Source organism: Ambystoma mexicanum, chromosome 5p (assembly GCF_040938575.1).
Source record: "Ambystoma mexicanum isolate Mex_15411 chromosome 5p, UKY_AmexF1_1, whole genome shotgun sequence".
In the NCBI taxonomy this organism is placed as follows: domain Eukaryota; kingdom Metazoa; phylum Chordata; class Amphibia; order Caudata; family Ambystomatidae; genus Ambystoma; species Ambystoma mexicanum.
The window spans coordinates 600209116-600232574 of NC_090930.1; positions in this window are offsets into that span (position 1 = coordinate 600209116).

Below are 23459 nucleotides of genomic sequence, written 5' to 3' on the forward strand. Positions count from 1 at the left end.
TGCATACATGACACATGCCATCACACAGATGGCATGTACCATGGGCATGTCATATATGTGACAATAGGGCAGAGTGATGCGCAGTAGAACCAGGTGAATTCCTACAATCAGCCTGAATGAACACAGCTAAATACGAAACAATGTGATAGCAAGATGCCACTTCAAGGGCAACTGGCGCAATGTAGTGCAAAACGCCTACTGTGGCCAGAAGGGATACTGTAATACCCAAATCCCGGGGCGCAGAATGCATTGGATGAAGCACATGGTGTGACAAAACACTCAGGCACACACACACCCTGACCTGGCACTCAACCAGAACCCCTCCCACAAACTACATACACATGGATCACACACACATGCATGTGCAATCACCGGACAATGCCTCGTATCTGGCAGTCCTCCCACACCTTGGATCTGCTCCTCTGTGACGTAGGTCCCAGCAACATGCTCATGTAGAGTGAGCTCTATGTCCTCTTGTGGAGACCCACCTCCAGTCACCAGAGTTGCGGCATGACTTGAGGCCAGCTTTTTCTTTGCCCTACGCTTAAGGTCGTTCCAGCGCTTGTAGCACTCAACAGCTGTGCGCCTCATAAACCCAAGGGCACTTATGCTGTCCGCGATGGACTGCCAGTGTGCCTGACATCGAGCAGGTGTAATCCTACACCCTGAAGTGACCAACATTTCGGCGTCATGTTCGGACATATACTGCACAAGTGCATCCAGTTCGGCATCATTGAAGCTAGGTCTTGGCGTGCCGGACCATGTAGCCGTGTAGGGGTCATCAGCCTGTACTGGACGGGCACTCTTCCTCTTTCTTTTTGTGGGTGGTGGGGATCGGGAGTGCCCTACGCCGCTCTGGACACTAGAGGCAGAAGCACCGGTGGACTGTGTAGTAGTAGTGTGCGATGGCACACTGACCACATGACTTTCTGCAGGCATTAGCTGAAGTGTGATGATGGCAGGGGGAACCTCAGTCTGATGTACCGGGAACAACACTGTCCTTGCTGGGGGAGTCAGAGCTGGGGTGGACGGAGCTGCAGCTGCCCCTGCAGCCTCCCCACCCCGCCTACTCGGGGCAGCAGATGACATGGCTGCCCCTGTACCACGTGGCCTGGTGACACTGGCTTGCGCCGCCACCCGTGGCCTAGACTTGGCGACCTGGAAGTCAGCCTGGGAGTCAACCTGTGCTAGGTCAGGTGCCACAATGGGCCGGTCCAAAAAGGGCTGAGCAGGGATGGTGTCAGCCACGTTTCCCTCAACCATGGGGGGGGGATGTGTGTCCCTGACTGGTCCTCCACATGTGGGGGGCTTGGGGGAGTCTGCAAATCCTGGCCACGTCCCCTACTGCACCCACCATGCCCACCTCTTGAGGCTCGGCCACCTTTGCCACCCTTACCACTTGCTCGCCTCCCAGCCATGGCACTGATGGAGTTGTGCGTATGGGAGTTGCAGTGGACAATTGTCCTGGGCAATTGGGGGTCAAAGGGGTAGGGTACTAGATGGAATTCGTACCCAAGTGCTCTAGCAAGGCTGTATGTAACCCCTGGGGAAAGATGACGGGTCACGCAACGCACAGGCACCCCTAAAACAGAAAATGACGTGCATGCGACCCCTCGTAGACCACGTGCGTGGGAAAAGGAACCTGCACTACGCTGTGGCACCCAGAAACACAAAAATGAACGTATGCGTGTCACACGCAGCCTACAATGACCTCTGAAGGGGTACGCTACACACGGGGCTAGCACAGTTGGTAAATACGTGCGCGACTCACCGTCTGCCTGGGAAAAGGGCGTGAAAAATACGCGCGTGTGCGCGTTGGCAACACCCCCGCCAAAAGAAGAATTGTACACTGTCTGAGGAGACCGGACAAAAGGAGAAGTCAACACTGTTTGAGGAAACAGGTCGAAGAGAAAATCAGAAAAATACTGACAGAGGTAACAGGGAGTATGAACTAGAAACGCTGTGAAGTAAATCGCATGTGAACCGACAAGAAGTACAGATTTCACCCACTCACTCTCCATGGGAAGCACGTACAAGGAAATGACGTACTACACGCACCTTTTAAACCGCACCACACGTCCAATGTCACTTCCGCGTATACGCACTGAGGCACTATCCTCCAATTACGCGGGCTGACACTCGGACGTGCAGTTTTTGGTCTTGTAACATTCCCCCGGGTACAGGGACACGCCCGCGCGTGTCACATCACAGACGCGCCTGCGCTGTCAGGGCCTTTGGTCCAATGGAATCGCGTAGACAGGCCAATCGCATGTGGAACTTCTTGCGCACCCCTGGAATACACGCGCCCAGGCCAATCGCGTGTGAAACTTCTCGCGCACCCCTGAAATACACGCACCCAGGCCAATCGCGTGTGAAACTTCTCGCGCACCCCTGAAATACACGCACACGCTCCCCCAGGCCTGATCGCGTGTGGAACTTCTCGCGCACCCCTGAAATACACGCGCCCAGGACAATCGCGTGTGTAAACACCCGCGAGCCCCTGAAATACACGCACCCAGGCCAATCGCATGTGAGACTTCTCGCGCACCCCTGAAATACACGCACACGCTCCCCCAGGCCCGATCGCGTGTGGAACTTCTCGCGCACCCCTGAAATACACGCGCACAGGACAATCGCATGTGGAACTTCTTGCGCACCCCTGAAATACATGCACACGCTCCCCCAGGCCCGATCGCGTGTGGAACTTCTCGCGCACCCCTGAAATACATGCGCCCAGGACAATCGCGTGTGAAAACACCCGCGAGCCCCTGAAATACACGCACCCAGGCCAATTGCGTGTGAGACTTCTCGCGCACCCCTGAAATACACGCACACGCTCCCCCAGGCCCGATCGCGTTTGGAACTTCTCGCGCACCCCTGAAATACATGCGCACAGGACAATCGCGTGTGGAACTTCTCGCGCACCCCTGAAATACACGCACACGCTCCCTCAGGCCCGATCGCGTGTGGAACTTCTCGCGCACCCCTGAAATACACGTGCCCAGGACAATCGCGGGTGAAAACACCCGCGAGCCCCTGAAATACACGCGCCCAGGCCAATCACGTGTGAAACTTCTCGCGCACCCCTGAAATACACGCACACGCTTCCCCAGGCCCGATCGCATGTGGAACTTCTCGCGCACCCATGAAATACACGCGCACAGGACAATCGCGTGTGGAACTTCTCGCGCACCCCTGAAATACACGCACACGCTCCCCCAGGCCCGATCGCGTGTGGAACTTCTCGCGCACCCCTGAAATACACGCGCCCAGGACAATCGCGTGTGAAAACACCCGCGAGCCCCTGAAATACACGCACCCAGGCCAGATCGCGTGTGAAACTTCGCATGCACCTCTGAAATACCCGCATGCAGCCCAATCGCGTGTGAAACTTCACACGCACCCCTGAAATGCCTGCACGCAGCCCAATCGCGTGTGAGAAACTTCTCGCGCACCCCTGAAATACACGCACCCAGGCCAATCGCGTGTGGAACTTCACACGCACCCCTGAAATACACGCACACGCTCCCCCAGGCCCGATCGTGTGTGGAACTTCTCGCGCACCCCTAAAATACACGCACACGCTCCCCCAGGCCCTATCGCGTGTGGGCCTTCTCGCGCGCGTAGGACTTTGGCGCACATTTTTTTCCTGCGCAGGGACTCTACCGCCTGCTTTCGTGTGGCGGACATGTATGGGCCTGTGCGCGTCTTTGGCCGTGCGCTGCTTTTCCCTATTCAATTCCATGAATACGTGTTGTAGGCGAGCGTGTGGGCGTTCTGCGCACTTGCCTCCTGTACTTCCCCCGTGACGCCCACATTTTCACGAGTTGTTCCCCATTCTGCGTGTGACGCCCCGTGTTACGCCTACTTTTGTTATGTGCGCCGCGCTATGTGTGAATTCGCTGTGGCCTTATCGCACGGCGTTCGATGACTTGTGCACCAGCGTGCGCCAGCGTGCGCCAGCGTGCGCCGCACACTTTTTCAGCGCACATCCCACATTTCGCGCGTGCACGGACTTCCATGAATTGACTTGCGATGTTTTCTATGCGATAATCGCACTTGCACTGCGATTTTCGCTATTTCTCTGCGAATTGCACGTTTTCGCACGCATGCGCCGTTTTTTCGGCGCACATTAATTCCATGAATCGGCCTGTTAATTTCCTTCATCGGTTAGGTGTACTCCATCATGTCTATAGGAATTGACCATGTAGAACTGTATGTTCTACAGCACGTCATGCTTTTTGGCAGTCTTTGATTGCTGCGGGTATGGATCCGTCACTGTACCCGCAATTATAGGTGGTTGTATTTTGGTGCAGTGATCATATTATATTAAGGATGTTTTAGCTCAGATTTGTACATGTGTTTCTGTTTGGATGTTCCCACCTGAAGGCTAATGTAAATTGATTTTGAAATCTTTGTAATATGTTTTCGAGCACATTTTAAAAATGTTGTGTAATTGCATCTATAGGTGGGTTTTCGTTGTGTGACCGGGGTTATGGCCACGATTACGTTTTTTGTGAAAAATTAGGAAAAAAATCAAGATTGTTTTTTAATGTAGTGTGTAAATATTGTATAAAGTATTCTTTGAAGGACTATGTTGGAGTTTATTGATTGATATAGCTTGTAATAGAAATGTGTTTGTCATTTTACTTGTTTGCTTTCTACAGTCCTCTTTTTGGGATATTCAATTGTGAAAGCCATGAAAGTGACATTTGTGTGAACTTTTGACAGTATGATTTGAGAACTCAGAGTGTGCACATGTTCTGTGTTTGGCTATGGTGAAGATCTATTCAATAATTGGCGCAGCTCAAGGTGAGTGATAGTGTGTTTTTATATGTTGTATGTACAGTTTGAATTATTTTATTTGTAAGATAACTGAAGTATGTTTAGGTGTCTCATTTGGATAATTTTGTAAAGAATGGTTTTTTATATTTTATTTCAGTGTTTTAGGAGAGTGATGAAGCAGTATGGCATGGTATGCTATGCTTATGTTTGCCAGAAAATATATTTGCAATAAAGGTTGTTTCTCAGTGACATTGAAAGATGGGATATGAATGATGGTGCATAAGAAGCCCTTGTGTGAAGCAAGTAGTATAACTCTACCCTTGGCAAATATTGTTGCTGTGTGAGGGCTTTTTAGTTGGATACTAAGCTGTTTTTTGTGTCCCTATAGTGGTGATTTTCTACTGTGTTAGAATTGTGGAAGTGTGAAATTATGAAGTGAAGAAAGAGAAGTTATAGTGGCTAAGTGGGTAGGGACTGATAGTTTATGGGACATTTTTGTATACTGCAGTTTTTCCACTGTCTTGCAATTGTTGGTAGTAATTTAGAAAAGAAAATATGAATAATCATATTTGGCATTTTTCCAATTTGCTTACAAACATGTGTGCTTTGGAAGTACAGGAATCTATTTGGGTTCCATGCTATGTAATGCAATATGGTGTTATGCAATGATCTGACATAGAGAGATGTAAAATGGATGCAGGTTCATAGTGGGTTGGGGGAAACAGTAGTATGGATGAGGTTTGGAAACATGGTTTTCTGGGTCTGCTTAGGTCACATGGCCATTGCACGTTTAGTGCAGTGGGGATTGCAGTGAAGGGAGGACGTACATGTTGATATGCTTTGTTGATTAGTAGTAGTAGTGATTAGTTTGTCGGTGATATGAAGGATAGTGGGTCTGGCTGTTAACCTAATGATAGTTGTATAGATAGAAACAGGTGACGTGTTTGACTTTACGTGTTATTATATTAGGATGAATAGGAAGGACTAATTAAATGGGTGTTAGGAGTATGAAGGTTGTGACAGAGCACCGTTATGTGAGTAGCAGTAGACTGAATGCTGTCTATCTGGAGTTAATCTACAGGCCTTAGGGTTGTGAGGTGTGAAAACTGGAGCTGGGTGGAGTAACTTAGTGCCTTAGTGCCAGTGCATTATTTTGCAGATTTTTCTCTCTTGATACCTTTGTCATGAATGTTTTTTTTATATATTACTTGTATTATGTGTATGCTTTATTGAGAATTGTTATGTTATGTAAGAAATGGGTAGTGTGGTGTATACAATTAGCTTACTTTTCATTTAGGTTTATCATTGAAAAATGTATGGTCCCAAGCACAGATATATTAGAAGTTGCCAAGGTTAATGGCCAGTTAATGGCATTGTACTTTTTGTAAGTTATGTATGATGTATGAGCTGTTCATTTGTATTCCACATCAGTTAAGCAGTTAATGGTGAGTTGTAGATAGGACATTACTTTGTACAGTAGGATTGTTGGTAGCGGTGATGGCTGATGATTTTGTAAAGGTGCGGGTCATAAATGGAGGTTCTCTGCATTTGTGAGCATGTATATTCTACACAATGGGGTTGGAAGGTTCTCCCCAGCAGAACAGCGTCGACAAATGGAGTATAATGTGCCTAATTTGCAGCATAGTTTCACAAAAGCAGTACCCTAAAAACGTTTAGTTTTTGATGCAATAGAGTATTTTAAAGCAAGTTGTACTGCATATAGTTTTTACTTCTTTATACTGCATTTGTCAGTGTGAACCATGGGTGCATACAATGGGCCTAGAGGCTTTAACCATAAATGTTATCCTAAAGAATTCTTGTTTAATGTACACTTGCTAATCACAGGCATCTAGGCAGACCACCCTGAAAAACGGATGCCTTTCCCTGGCTGTTATTATTGATGGATTGAACTCCTATTCTGGCTTCATCTAGTACAACTCTCTTTACCATATATGGTATCAGTATTTAGCGGATTGATTTCCTGCAGATATTTTATTGCCATCATCTTTGAATAAAGCACTGAGTACATTATTTTCACCTCTCTTTATGAACAGGTGACAACATTCCTGAGAATAATACCACCGTAGTTGAAAGAGGATAAGCAGTCAGTAGTTTCCTTGCACTACCCAGAGCAACACTGCCCTGGCTGCACTTACTCAGAGCATTTGCACCCTGTTTTCACCTCCCCTCTCCCTTACACTTCCTCCCTCCTTTTCTCTTTGCACTTTTCGTTCTTGCACTTGCATGATCGGAATGGCACAAGACCTGGTAATATTGTTTGTCTTGTCTTCCCTCTGCCTTCCATCCCTTGTTTTGTTGCGCCTAGAAACACATGTGTGCAGGCATGTTATAAATGACTTATGACATCATATCATTTGGGATGTTCTTGGGGATGTATTTGATAATTGTAGGTCATGTGACAACTGTCCACGTCCAATCAGACTTGTCCCATCACCCCCACAATCACAGGCAGTCCCATTTCATTTAAGCAGGCACTTACTTTTGAACCTCTCAGTCAATCCCTTGTCACTCTCTATGTTTCACTCACCAAGGGGACATGCTAGTTGTCCCATGTGCATGGCCATGAATGCATACAGGGTACTGTTTCACAGTAACTTGTAGTCCTGTGTGGACCCAGGGATCCTGGTGAAACAGGGTGTGCAGGTCATGTCTGCATCACATGTAATCTGTACATTTAAAGTTTGCTATTGTTTACAGTTGAGGAAGACATGCTTCCTCCAAATGGGTGACACACATGGCATATCATACATCTGGGCAGTTCACGAAACCATTGGTGTTTGGGAACTTATCAATGATGTAAAATTATCTTTTTATAACATCTGTTGTCCCTTGTAGCCATGGTGTTGCATGGTGTAGGGGGGCTATTACCACCTTTGTCAGTATGTGTGGAAATGTTGACTGTACAGGTCATGAACCATGCCAAGAGTGTATTGGGAGGAGTCTGTTTAAAACAATGGTGTGTAGCTACCAACTTCAAATGATGTGATATGGCAGTGTCAATATGTCCTTTGCATTCAAGGTTTCTCTCATTGAGTATGTAGATGATGGTACGCTGATGCAGCTAATACGGTCTCCTGATTTTTTACTATGTGTGTCTCTATGGGGACAGTCTGACCCTGTGCATGGGTGGCCATCATGTTCTCCTTCTTATTTGCAGGGCCATCTGTTGCATGAATGTATGTATGCCTTTAATCAGTAGGGACAGTCCCACAAGATACAGCAAGAGGGTTACACCAGGTTGTATTTTACTCTGAGTCTTCTCTGAGGTAAAGGTAGGCTTATCATGTCCATAGCGGGTGAAGTTGATGCACCTCTGCTTCCTTGCAGAGCACGTGGCAGTCATGCCCACCTTCTTAGTGGTGGAGGTTATGTTGATGGTTTCATGTGCTATATTTGGCATTGCAGGTAGACCAAATGGCTAATTTTCTAGCATTTGTTGTGTCAGGTTTTTTACATCCTGTTTGTTTCAAATCCTGTTTTCTCTGTTTTAGCATACATTGGGTTTCAACATAGTGCACCCTTTTTTTCTGGTGTGGATGTCAAATTATTATGGTATTTAAGAAATGGGTAATGTGGTGTATAAGATGCCAAATTAATGTGGGTTCATAGTGGGTTGGGGGAAACAGTATTATTGATGAGTTTGTTAAGAAAGTTTTCTGGGGCTGGTTCGGGCACAGGGCCATTGAAACTTGTGAAAGGCAGGATAGTGGATTAGGTAGGTAATTGTGCATGCTTTTTGTTGAGGATGGCTAAGGAGGAGTAACTAAATGGGTGCTGGCATACAGCTTTTTTTGTAAGATGCCATCAAGAAAAAAAAAACAAGCTTTAAGAAAGGGCCATCTGCAGGGAAGTAGATGTAAACATCATGTTTTAAAAAGTAGTGTTTTTAAATCTGTAAATGCAAATCCTGTGGATAATGCAACAATGTCTAGTGTTGACGATAGCTTTTAAAATGTTGATGCTGAAATAAGAGATATTCCAAAGCAAAGTTTAGCTGGAACGATAAAGTTTTTATTGAAAGTAAAAAATAAAAAAAAATTCAAATGTGTTAGCAAATGTGCTATCAATTTGAAACATAGGAATAAAGATATATATAGGAAAATGTATCACTCCTGAGTTTCTACCAATATTTGGAGACGTGTGAAACCAAAATCAAGATATGTGGTAAACCTTTTTTTGCAAAAGAAAAAAGTAGAAGTAATCATTAAGAAAGTTTTTGATTTGAAAAAAAAATCATTTTCGTATTAAATAAACTTAAGAAATTGCTTAAGGTGACTACACCATTCTATACAAATATACAAACATTGTATGTGCTGACATGTCACAACTTTTGTGACATCTTTGGTGGAGAGTGGAAACAGTTCTCATATTGAAATATTTTTTTAATGAGGAGAGTTACATTCAATGAAAGAATATTCCACCAGCTATTGATGAGAGTGGGTGTAGCTATGAAGTCAAAATGATGTGATTTCTAAAAAAAAAAAAGAGATCATACAGTGCAATAATACAGAAATGGAAACTGTAGGTCAGTCAAAAATGAAACAAAAAAAGGATTGTGAAGTATGTACTTTCCATTTTTTGTGCAATATTGTAAAGGTTTAAAGAGATTTATGCAAGCATTGCACAACAATTCTAATGTTCAATAGTCAGATCAAGATGCTAAAAAGAATAGATGACTGTGAAGTTTGTTCAAAAACAGGACTGTTGGGTCACCCTCCAGCTTGACTTGATAAAAGGCGAGAGAGAGAAAGAGGGTGCAAAGAGAGCATGTGTGAGGGGGGATTGAGGTGGGAGGGGGAAGGGAGAGAGAGTGTGCCAAATGGGCAAATGATACACCAGGTAGAACTTGTAAAATATAAATGCTTTTGGGTTAACAAGATCATCGAATACCATAAACTATGGTTGCTGCTGCTTTCCCCACTTTAGAATGAAACATTTGTGCATTTGATTTGTGCTTCTTATGAGTGGTGAATTTGAACTTTATTGATTGTCCGTTTTCACTGTATGGACATCAGAAGCTATACTCTTGCTGCAGTCTTCTCTTTCTTACCGTGTTAGAGTGGGTGAAGGAGTGGTAATGGGCTGTTTCCCTGCTATCGAACGGGTTGCAATTGTAATTGATTTTAATAATTTCCCAGCGTGGAAACAGCACTTTCTGCCTTGTGTTTCCTTTTATATAAACATGTCAAAGAAGTAATACTTCAATCTGCAACTGGCCTATCTGTGCCACCAGCAAATTATCCTGACTTGTCACAGTGGAAGGGTGAACGACAGAATGCATGACTGAATGGTAAATGACAAGCAATGGGGCTTTCAACATTTTCAAAATCTACACAATCCTTCTCCTTACTCTCAGCAGAATGAGCAATCGTTTGCATCGGTAAAACAGAGAAGGATGCATTTTACTTCGCCGCTTCATTTGTGCAATATAGCCCCAAGCTATGCATAGCACATTGCACACATATCTAAGGCGTGGTACCTTTCACCATATTCTCGTGACCCGATAAGGCATTTTGTGAATACAGAAAGGGGATCGTTGTGCCTCTAAGAAATGATCATGTCAGAGTCATTACTCTTGCATTATAGTCGTGAACAAACATCAGGGTTGTTGCAAGATCCATAGAGACTCTTATAACAGGATGGAGTCATCTGATGTTGCTTTCCTGAGTTATGTCACAGAGCAACTGAACATAGAACACGGCTAAAGTAGCAGAACTAGTAAAATGCATTATGCAATCCATTGCAGTGCAAGTGACCAACATACATATAATATCATTCCTTAATATCCCTCTAGCCCCGACAATACAATATCTATGTTGTGCGTTGTGCGTAAATGTTTCCCCTTTGTATGCCACCGTGTCCATTTTGATGTATGGTATCTTATTATTATTTGAATATGAACATGTTTCTTTTCATAGATATAATTTATATTCCCATTCTAATGTGTTATTGAATGTTAATCGCATGTATTTGCCCACCAATATTGGCATGCATATTTAAACATGTTCAAGGCGAAGGGGAATAGTAAATACCAAAACAGTGCACACTCACATTTACTCTTTCCTTTTCCTCACTGTCTTGGGAAAAAAATAACTCTGCCTGCAAATTATGCTTTGCAGGCAGCATTTACTAATGGATTCCTACAAAATCCACGTGGTCCTGAGGAGGTGAAATGCATAGGAAACCATTCATTCTTTTTCTGCATGTGTCAAAATAGAAATGATGTCTGAGTCAATATTACATATCAATTGTAAATGGTTCCATCAACTACATTACAATTTGGTTACTTTGAATCCACATGATAGAACAAATAGAGGGGAAAACTAAATTATACAATTGCATTTCAAATAATTAAAACAAACTCAATACAATCTAAATATCTTATTTGCAATTGTTTTGAACCATAAGGTGTCTGTTCTTATTTATCCAAAACTCATTATAAGCAAAAACATGTAAAGCAATATAAAATAAAACACACAATATAAACTATGTAGCAATAAATATTTCCTTCATACAGCCATCAACAATTAAAGAAACATAATTAATGAAACAAATTACATATTATACAAGCACACTGTCTATTCTAAACATTCATAAAACACACCCTTTTCTATATAAATGTTTTTAACAATGTCTTCCTGTCCACAATTACTGACCATTACTTGGTCACATATGGACAGCATCCTTTATTTTATTGAATATCCTTGCCTTGCCTACTAGTAATAACCAGCTTCAACAAATAACAAATGTTAGTTGTTGTACTTGAGGTTTCATCTTCATCAGGGCGATTTGTCTAACTTTTGTTTTTAGAGAACCAACAGCATGAGTATTTTCTGTGGTTATTCCTAATTATGCATAGCAGGTCCAATCTTCACTCTTTATTTCCTTAATTGAATTATTCGTGTTTACCTGTTTGGCTAGAAACACTTTATTTGTTTATAACTTCCTATATTGCACCTTTAGAGCTTCAACAAGCTTCAAAGTAATGGCATCATTCCTAACTATCCGGCATCCCTTTAATACCGTGATACTAAAATAATTGCATGCAACTTGCAACTGTCAGTTCGGTGTAAAATTAAAGATCTGACAAGACGGAGGACCTAGACATGGCACTGATCTAATCTATACTCTCTACCCCTCCTCCTTGTCACTGCTTGACAATAGGGCAGAGTGGGATATAGAGGTGAAAAAGCATTAGACCTATTTTTTGTGTTTCTGTTTCGCCTTCTGCCCCTTTCAAAATTAGGGTGTCTGAGGGTATTTCAGTACAATGTCCTTTCTTTGTGTGTCACTGCAGATTGTTTATTCAAAGCAGGTTCATGAGACACAATCATTCAATACAATCAACATTAACAGCGAGGAAATTGTTAAAAGTGTAGATCGAAAAAACAAATCCTTACCAAAAAGCATCTGTGAAATGAGACAGAATCTTGGGCTATATAGCCCTTAAACAACTCCTTTGCACTTTATATACATAAAATCACATTTACATTAATTCCTTGTCAAATACATTAATACTTTTGGATTTAGTAGTTTTTTTAAAATGTATCAAATATTATGAATGGCCGAGGGGAGAATGCATATGTCTCCAACTGCCCTGAACATAATTCATCCTCAGAAAAAAACAACTTTGGGTCATAATAAAGGTAAAATGTTTGCTGCTGAAATCCATGTTCTTGTCCATTGTTGTCCCTGTTCATATTTTGACTGTGTTTAATGGGTTTGCTTTAACTAATGTAAATATTCTGATGGCAACTTTCACACTTTGGACCTTTTTAAGCACGCCCTGCTGAAACAATCTGGAACACCAAAAGTGACAGCAGGATCAGTAGTTGATCTAGATACTGCAAGTGCCTTTACAATGAGCATTTACATTTCGTTTAATGCCAGATACCAGCCTCTAAGCATGAGACTAGGATTCAAACACGTGGACCTCTGCGTTGTCTTGCTTTCGTGAACTGTTCTCCTCGCCTAATCAATCCTGTGACTTGGGGGCTCAACAAAATCTTAAGCCATGTTTTTCTATCAGAATGTATGGGTAGAAAAAAGAAAAACTTCACGTTGGCCTCTCTGCAGTTCAGCCATCAATGACACACCTAGGGGCCGATTCATGGAATTAATGTGCGCTGAAAATTCCTGCGCAGAGGTGCCAAAACTTCATGGAAGTCCGTGCGCGAGAAAAACATTGGATGTGCGCTGAAAAAGTGCGCCGCGCACGCCGGCGCACAGGCCATCCAACAGCGTGCGCCACGGCCACTGCGAAATCGCACATAGCGCGGCGCACATCACAAAAGTAGGCGGAACACGGGGCGTAACACTCGGAATGGGGAACAACGCGTGAAAACATGGGCGTCACGGGGGAAGTACAGAAGGCAAGTGTGCGGAACGCCCACACGCTCGCCTACAACCAGTATTCATGGAATCCAATAGGGCAAACCAGCGCACGGTGAAAGACGCGCACAGGGCCAAACAAGTACGCCACAAGAAAGCAGGCGGTAGCGTCCCTGCGCCTGAAAAAAATGTGTGCCAAAATGTGCGCTAACAAAAAGAACCCATGTACAGCCATGATGAATGGTCCATACAGTGGCCCTCTAGGACAAATGAGGTACAAAGGGATACCGACAAACACGGACACCCGCTGTGTGAAAAATAGCGTGTGCGTATGTTTCTGGGTGCGCGGGAAGTTCCACACACGATTGGCATGGGTACGTTCACTTCGGGGTGCGCGGGAAGTTCCACACGCGATTGGCCTGGGTACGTGTACTTCGGGGTGCGCGTGAAGTTCCACACGCGATTAGCCTGGGTACGTGTGTTTCGGGGTGCGCGGGAAGTTCCACATGCGATTGGCCTGGGTACGTGTACTTTGGGATGCGCGGGATGTTCCACACGCGATTGGCCTGGGTACGTGTACTTCGGGTGCGCGGGAAGTTCCACACGTGATTGGCCTCGGTACGTGTATTCTGAGGTGCGCGGGAAGATTCACACGCGATTTCAGCAGGGTACGTGTATTTCGGTGGTGCCGGGGAATGCTACATGTGATTTGGCCGTGTGGGTCCTCCCAGGTGTTCCCTCTACACCCTCCACGCCCCCTGCAGGCAGCCCACACCACAGGGGACTACCCTGCACCCCTGCTCATGTCCCACAGGCAACCCATCCACCATGACCAGGCCCCCCAGCCAACCCACATGTCACCTTGCACTACTGATCACCAACACATGTCTCCCAGCACCCCCACCCCCCAGCATCCTGGGGCACCCTCCACCAGGCCCCCACTCATGTCCCCCTGCACCCCCACCCCCCAGCATCCAGGGGCACCCTCCACCAGGCCCCCACTCATGTCTCCCATCACCCCCACCCCCCAGCTGTGCAGGGGCAGCCCCCACCACGCCCCCACACATGTCTCCCACCACCCCCACCCCCAGCAGTGCAGGGCACCCTAAAGCAGGACCCCACACATGTCTCCCACCACCTCCACCCCCCAGCAGTGCAGGGGCAGCCTCCACCAGGCCCCCACTCATGTCTCCCATCACCCCCACCCCCCAGCAGTGCAGGGCACCCTCCACCAGGCCCCCACACATGTCTCCCACCACCCCCACCCCCCAGCAGTGCAGGGGCAGCCTCCACCAGGCCCCCACTCATGTCTCCCATCACCCCCACCCCCCAGCAGTGCAGGGCACCCTCCACCAGGCCCCCACACATGTCTCCCACCACCACCACCCCCCAGCAGTGCAGGGGCAGCCTACACCAGGCCCCCACTCATGTCCAACTCATGTCCCCCAGCACCCCCACCTCCCAGCAGTGCAGGACACCCTCCACCAGGCCCCCACACATATCCCCCTGCACCCCCACCCCCCCAGCAGTGCAGGGCACCCTCCACCAGGCCCCCACCCATGCCTCCCACCACCCCCACCCCCCAGCAGTGCAGGGCACCCTCCACCAGGCCCCCACACATGTCCCCCTGCACCCCCACCCCCCAGCATCCAGGGGCACCCTCCACCAGGCCCCCACTCATGTCTCCCATCACCCCCACCCCCCAGCAGTGCAGGGACAGCCTCCACCAGGCCCCCACTCATGTCTCCCACCACCCCCACCCCCCAGCATCCAGGGGCACCCTCCACCAGGCCCCCACTCATGTCTCCCACCACCCCCACCCCCCAGCATCCAGGGGCACCCTCCACCAGGCCCCCACTCATGTCTCCCATCACCCCCACCCCCCAGCAGTGCAGGGGCAGCCTCCACCAGGCCTCAACTCATGTCTCCCATCACCCCACCCCCCAGCAGTGCAGGGGCAGCCTCCACCAGGCCCCTACACATGTCTCCCACCACCGAAACCCCCCAGCATCCAGGGGCACCCTCCACCAGGCCCCCATTCATGTCCCCCTGCACCCACACCCGCCAGCACCCGCCAGCAGTGCAGGGCACCCTCCACCAGGCCCCCACACATGTCTCCCACCACCCCCACCCCCAGCAGTGCAGGGCACCCTAAAGCAGGACCCCACACATGTCTCCCACCACCTCCACCCCCCAGCAGTGCAGGGGCAGCCTCCACCAGGCCCCCACTCATGTCTCCCATCACCCCCACCCCCCAGCAGTGCAGGGCACCCTCCACCAGGCCCCCACACATGTCTCCCACCACCCCCACCCCCCAGCAGTGCAGGGGCAGCCTCCACCAGACCCCCACTCATGTCTCCCATCACCCCCACCCCCCAGCATTCAGGGGCAGCCTCCACCAGGCCCCCACACATGTCCCCCTGCACCCCCACCCCCCAGCATCCAGGGGCACCCTCCATCAGGCCCCCACACATGTCCCCCTGCACCCCCCACCCCCCAGCATCCAGGGGCACCCTCCACCAGGCCCCCACTCATGTCTCCCATCATCCCCACCCCCCAGCAGTGCTTGGCACCCTCCACCAGGCCCCCACACATGTCTCCCATCAGCCCCACCCCCCAGCATCCAAGGGCACCCTCCACCAGGCCCCCACTCATTTCACCCATGACCCCCACCCCCCAGCAGTGCATGGCACCCTCCACCAGGCCCCCACACATGTCTACCACCACCCCCACCCCCCAGCAGTGCAGGGGCAGCCTCCACCAGGCCCCCACTCATGTCTCCCATCACCCCCACCCCCAGCAGTGCAAGGCACCCTCCACCAGGCCCCCACACATGTCTCCCACCACCCCCACCCCCCAGCAGTGCAGGGGCAGCCTACACCAGGCCCCCACTCATGTCCAACTCATGTCCCCCAGCACCCCCACCCCCCAGCAGTGCAGGACACCCTCCACCAGGCCCCCACACATGTCCCCCTGCACCCCCACCCCCCAGTAGTGCAGGGCACCCTCCACCAGGCCCCCACACATGTCTCCCACCACCCCCACCCCCCAGCATTGCAGGGCACCCTCCACCAGGCCCCCACACATGTCCCCCTGCACCCCCACCCCCCAGCATCCAGGGGCACCCTCCACCAGGCCCCCACTCATGTCCAACTCATGTCTCCCACCACCCCCACCCACCAGCAATGCAGGGCACCCTCCACCAGGCCCCCACACATGTCCTTCTGCACCCCCACCCCCCAGCATCCAGGGGCACCCTCCACCAGGCCCCCACTCATGTCTCCCATCACCCCCACCCCCCAGCAGTGCAGGGCACCCTCCACCAGGCCCCCACACATGTCCCCCTGCACCCCCACCCCCCAGCATCCAGGGGCACCCTCCACCAGGCCCCCACTCATGTCCAACTCATGTCTCCCACCACCCCCACCCCCCAGCAGTGCAGGGCACCCTCCACCAGGCCCCCACACATGTCCTTCTGCACCCCCACCCCCCAGCATCCAGGGGCACCCTCCACCAGGCCCCCACTCATGTCTCCCATCACCCCCACCCCCAGCAGTGCAGTGGCAGCCTCCACCAGGCCCCCAGTCATATCTCCCACCACCCCCACCCCCCGGCATCCAGGGGCATCCTCCACCAGGCCCCCACTCATGTCTCCCACCACCCCCACCACCAGCATCCAGGGGCACCCTCCACCAGGCCCCCACTCATGTCTCCCATCACCCCCACAACCCAGCAGTGCAGGGGCAGCCTCCACCAGGCCCCCACTCATGTCTCCCATCACCCCCACCCCCCAGCAGTGCAGGGGCAGCCTCCACCAGGCCCCACTCATGTCTCACACCACCCCCACCCCCCAGCAGTGCAGGGGCAGCCTCCACCAGGCCACCACTCATGTCTCCCATCGCCCCCACCCCCCAGCAGTGCAGGGCACCCTCCACCAGACCCCCACACATGTCTCCCACCACCCCCACCCCCCAGCAGTGCAGGGGCAGCCTCCACCAGGCCACCACTCATGTCTCCCATCGCCCCCACCCCCCAGCAGTGCAGGGCACCCTCCACCAGGCCCCCACACCTGTCCCCCTGCACCCCCACCCCCCAGCATCCAGGGGCAGCCTCCACCAGGCCCCCACACATGTCCCCCTGCACCCCCACCCCCCAGCATCCAGGGGCACCCTCCATCAGGCCCCCACACATGTCCCCCTGCACCCCCCACCCCCCAGCATCCAGGGGCACCCTCCACCAGGCCCCCACTCATGTCTCCCACCACCCCCACCCCCCAGCAGTGCAGGGCACCCTCCACCAGGCCCCCACACATGTCCTTCTGCACCCCCACCCCCCAGCATCCAGGGGCACCCTCCACCAGGCCCCCACTCATGTCTCCCATCACCCCCACCCCCAGCAGTGCAGTGGCAGCCTCCACCAGGCCCCCACTCATGTCTCCCACCACCCCCACCCCCAGCATCCAGGGGCACCCTCCACCAGGCCCCCACTCATGTCTCCCATCACCCCCACAACCCAGCAGTGCAGGGGCAGCCTCCACCAGGCCCCCACTCATGTCTCCCACCACCCCCACCCCCCAGCAGTGCAGGGGCAGCCTCCACCAGGCCACCACTCATGTCTCCCATCGCCCCCACCCCCCAGCAGTGCAGGGGCAGCCTCCACCAGGCCACCACTAATGTCTCCCATCGCCCCCACCCACCAGGCCCCCACACATGTCTACCACCACCCCCACCCCCCAGCAGTGCAGGGGCAGCCTCCACCAGGCCCCCACTTATGTCTCCCATCACCCCACCCCCCAGCAGTGCAAGGCACCCTCCACCAGGCCCCCACACATGTCTCCCACCACCCCCACCCCCCAGCAGTGCAGGGGCAGCCTACACCAGGCCCCCACTCATGTCCAACTCATGTCCCCCAGCACCCCCACCCCCCAGCAGTGCAGGACACCCTCCACCAGGCCCCCACACATGTCCCCCTGCACCCCCACCCCCCAGCAGTGCAGGGCACCCTCCACCAGGCCCCCACACATGTCTCCCACCACCCCCACCCCCCAGCATTGCAGGGCACCCTCCACCAGGCCCCCACACATGTCCCCCTGCACCCCCACCCCCCAGCATCCAGGGGCACCCTCCACCAGGCCCCCACTCATGTCCAACTCATGTCTCCCACCACCCCCACCCCCCAGCAGTGCAGGGCACCCTCCACCAGGCCCCCACACGTGTCCTTCTGCACCCCCACCCCCCAGCATCCAGGGTCACCCTCCACCAGGCCCCCACTCATGTCTCCCATCACCCCCACCCCCCAGCAGTGCAGGGCACCCTCCACCAGGCCCCCACACATGTCCCCCTGCACCCCCACCCCCCAGCATCCAGGGGCACCCTCCACCAGGCCCCCACTCATGTCCAACTCATGTCTCCCACCACCCCCAGCAGTGCAGGGCACCCTCCACCAGGCCCCCACACATGTCTTTCTGCACCCCCACCCCCCAGCATCCAGGGGCACCCTCCACCAGGCCCCCACTCATGTCTCCCATCAACCCCACCCCCAGCAGTGCAGTGGCAGCCTCCACCAGGCCCCCAGTCATATCTCCCACCACCCCCACCCCCCGGCATCCAGGGGCACCCTCCACCAGGCCCCCACTCATGTCTCCCACCACCCCCACCCCCAGCATCCAGGGGCACCCTCCACCAGGCCCCCACTCATGTCTCCCATCACCCCCACAACCCAGCAGTGCAGGGGCAGCCTCCACCAGGCCCCCACTCATGTCTCCCATCACCCCCACCCCCCAGCAGTACAGGGGCAGCCTCCACCAGGCCCCTACACATGTCTCCCACCACCTCCACCCCCCAGCATCCAGGGGCACCCTCCACCAGGCCCCCACACATGTCCCCCTGCACCCCCCACCCCCCAGCATCCAGGGGCACCCTCCACCAGGCCCCCACTCATGTCTCCCATCACCCCCACCCCCAGCAGTGCAGGGCACCCTCCACCAGGCCCCCACACATGTCTCCCATCACCCCCACCCCCCAGCATCCAAGGGCACCCTCCACCAGGCCCCCCTCTCATTTCACCCATCACCCCCACCCCCCAGCAGTGCATGGCACCCTCCACCAGGCCCCCACACATGTCTACCACCACCCCCACCCCCCAGCAGTGCAGGGGCAGCCTCCACCAGGCCCCCACACATGTCTCCCACCACCCCCACCCCCCAGCAGTGCAGGGGCAGCCTACACCAGGCCCCCACTCATGTCCAACTCATGTCCCCCAGCACCCCCACCCTCCAGCAGTGCAGGACACCCTCCACCAGGCCCCCACACATGTCCCCCTGCACCCCCCCCAGCAATGCAGGGCACCCTCCACCAGGCCCCCACACATGTCTCCCACCACCCCCACCCCCCAGCATTGCAGGGCACCCTCCACCAGGCCCCCACACATGTCCCCCTGCACCCCCACCCCCCAGCATCCAGGGGCACCCTCCACCAGGCCCCCACTCATGTCTCCCATCACCCCCACAACCCAGCAGTGCAGGGGCAGCCTCCACCAGGCCCCCACTCATGTCTCCCATCACCCCCACCCCCCAGCAGTACAGGGGCAGCCTCCACCAGGCCCCTACACATGTCTGCCACCACCCCCACCCCCCAGCATCCAGGGGCACCCTCCACCAGGCCCCCATTCATGTCCCCCTGCACCCCCACCCCCCACGAGTGCAGGGCACCCTCCACCAGGCCCCCACACATGTCTCCCAACCACCCCCACCCCCCAGCAGTGCAGGGGCAGCCTCCACCAGGCCCCCACTCATGTCTCCCATCACCCCCACCCCCCAGCAGTGCAGGGCACCCTCCACCAGGCCCCCACACATGTCTCCCACCACCCCCAACACCCAGCAGTGCAGGGGAAGCCTCCACCAGGCCACTACTCATGTCTCCCATCACCCCCACCCCCCAGCAGTGCAGGGCACCCTCCACCAGGCCCCCACACATGTCCCCCTGCACCCCCACCCCCCAGCATCCAGGGGCACCCTCCACCAGGCCCCCACACATGTCCCCCTGCACCCTCACCCCCCAGCATTCAGGGGCACCCTCAGCCAGGCCCCACACATGTCCCCCTGCACCCCCTACACCCCAGCAGTGCCGGGGCACCCTCCACCAGGCCCCCACTCATGTCTCCCATCACCCCCACCCCCAGCAGTGCAGGGCACCCTCCACCAGGCCCCCACACATGTCTCCCATCACCCCCACCCCCCAGCATCCAGGGGCACCCTCCACCAGGCCCCCACTCATTTCACCCATCACCCCCACCCCCCAGCAGTGCAGGGCACCCTCCACCAGGCCCCCACTCATGTCTCCCACCACCCCCACCCCCCAGCATCCAGGGGCACCCTCCACCAGGCCCCCACTCATGTCTCCCATCACCCCCACCCCCCCAGCAGTGCAGGGGCAGCCTCTACCAGGCCCCCACTCATGTCTCCCACCACCCCCACCCCCCAGCATCCAGGGGCACCCTCCACCAGGCCCCCACTCATGTCCCCCTGCACCCCCAACCCCCAGCATCCAGGGGCAACTTCCACCAGGCCCCCACTCATGTCTCCCATCACCCCCACCCCCCAGCAGTGCAGGGGCAGCCTCCACCAGGCCCCCACTCACGTCTCCCACCAACCCCACCCCCCAGCATCCAGGGGCACCCTCCACCAGGCCCCCACTCATGTCCCCCTGCACCCCCACCCCACAGCATCCAGGGCCAGCCTCCACCAGGCCCCCACTCATGTCTCCCACCACCCCCACCCTCCAGCATCCAGGGGCACCCTCCACCAGGCCCCCACTCATGTCTCCCATCACCCCCACCCCCCAGAAGTGCAGGGCACCCTCCACCAGGCCCCCACACATGTCTCCCATCACCCCCACCCCCCAGCATCCAGGGGCTCCCTCCACCAGGCCCCCACTCATGTCCAACTCATGTCTCCCACAACCCCCACCCCCCAGCAGTGCAGGGCACCCTCCATCAGGCCCCCACACATGTCTCCCACCACCCCCACCCCCCAGCAGTGCAGGGGCAGCCTCCACCAGGCCCCCACTCATGTCTCTGCTAGGGAGAATTCTCTGTTTAGGCTGAATTTCCTAACCTAGTGAGTCCCCCAGCAGCTTTGCTGGATTTCTGGAGTTTGTTTTTTTCCATCCTGCCAAGAGCGAGACTCTTTTCCTCCCACTCTTGGACATGAATGCGTGTAATTCCTTTGAATGTCAGTGTGTTCAATGGGCTATGGGGTCTTTTACTCCATAGGGTCTCATATGTTTTTCTATGTGTGTTACACCGCACCCTACGTGCCGTAACACTAGGGCGTCCTAGCGGACCTCCATCATAGACTCCATACCCGGGGACTGACTACTGTCTCCCCGGGCATGTATAGTCACCATTGGCTTTACTAGACCTAAATTTACTAACAGAACTAGTACAAACCATCCTATTGTCGACGTACTAGTAGGGGTAATTTGATTACTCCTGGATCTGTTATTCGAGGGGGCACTGTCCCGTCCCCCCTCGTCGAGTTTTGGCTGGCAGCAGTGGAAACTACTTGTTATGTTCAACCCCGAACATAACCCTATAGGATTCTACCCATTGTTGGAGATTGATACTTTTCCTCGTTAATCTCTAACATACCACCGGTCTACTTATCTTAAATAAGTTTATCGGATGGTATTTTCTGCCAGAACTCGGTTTTTAAAATGGCGTCTGTGTTCGTCTCTGTGACTCCTAAACCAAAGGTTGAGCCCTTTGTTCCACTTTTGGCGGGCCTCTGCACAGCGACCCTCCAAAGTGGTGCCATTCTGTCTGGGTTACCACAGGGGTGTGGGAGGGGGTTTAGGCACCCTGGACCGAGTTGCCTTGCCAACTCCGGTCGCACTCTGGTGTGATTGGCCCAAGTGGTGAGCCTCCCCGCTCACCACTTAGCATGTGTTGATTGACAGCTAGGCTCAATGAATGGGGGTTTTCTGCATAAAAGCAGGGCTTTTGGGACTGGATCTTCAGAAGTCGCCACAGGACCTAAGAATCGACGAGGGTAACGCTGAGCTGACCTGCACGACGACACTCCCGGTGGAGCCCTGCAGAACCTACTCACCACTTCCCGACGACAGAGGAGATCTCCCTGCCGGAGAGTCTCTTCCCCTGACTGGTGGGAACAACCAGTCCCCTTTGCTTTTTCTTCGCCTCAGGACACAGTGGTCGAATTGCCCGTGCAGAGCACCTCGGCAACCGGATAGCCACTACCCCTGTACCGCAACCAAAAGGTGGTGCCTTGTGACGGAGCACTCCGCGGCTGGTCTCTTCCCTGGTGGTGCACCGGACTTCACTTTTCTTCGACAATGAGATCATCTCTACTCTTGGCAAAGACCCGACATGCATCCACCACCAGGAACAACTGCCCCCGCCGGAGCTGTCTCTCCACAAACAAGGTACCGTGTCCGCCTGGCTTCCCTTTTGATCGGTTCGAGTGAGGTGTCTTAATCCTCTCCTTTCCGTTGGGTCGCCTACAAGCTTTCTCACGTATTGTTCTGAACTGGTTCAATCTGCCGATAACAATTTGCTACAAAGACTCAAACGCATTTCCACTAAGAGACTTTTTGGGACATATTTCCTTGCCTCTCTCCAAGTGGGCCTGGCCTCTGAACTTTATGATCTATTGTGGTTCTTGCCTTCTTGCCTTGCATTTTTCCCGTGAAGTATTGAACTGTGTTGATTTCGTAACCTGCTTATTTTTCTCTCCCGTCCTAACTAATATTAGAGTGCCATCTAGGTTGAGGCATACACCTCTGTCTGAAAATAAGTGATGCTGGTAGAACCTAGACTTGTCGAAATATTGTTAGGGGGATTGATCGTTTCTTCTTCGTAGAGTAATTGTGATTGAAGTGTTTGCCGTGATAGTGCCAAAGTGTTTTCCATAGATGTTCTGTTATAAATAAATACCTTAATATCTTTACACTGAGCCTTGTTGCGTGTTTGCTTGTCTTACTGTGAAGAATTGCCCTATATTGTATACTCCACAAAATGCTTAACTCTCTTGAGGGAAGTCTGACTGCTCAGCCACAGCTACCAAGTTAATCTGTGTGGTACAGACTGCTACCAAGTGGGTTTACTGCCAAACACCTGTAGTCCTAAATCTTTTGCAGTGGTCCCAGAGGGAACTGCACAGGATTCCGCCTAACAGTCTCCCATCACCCCCACCCCCCAGCAGTGCAGGGCACCCTCCACCAGGCCCCCACACATGTCTCCCACCACCCCCACCCCCCAGCAGTGCAGGGGCAGCCTCCACCAGGCCCCCACTCATGTCTCCC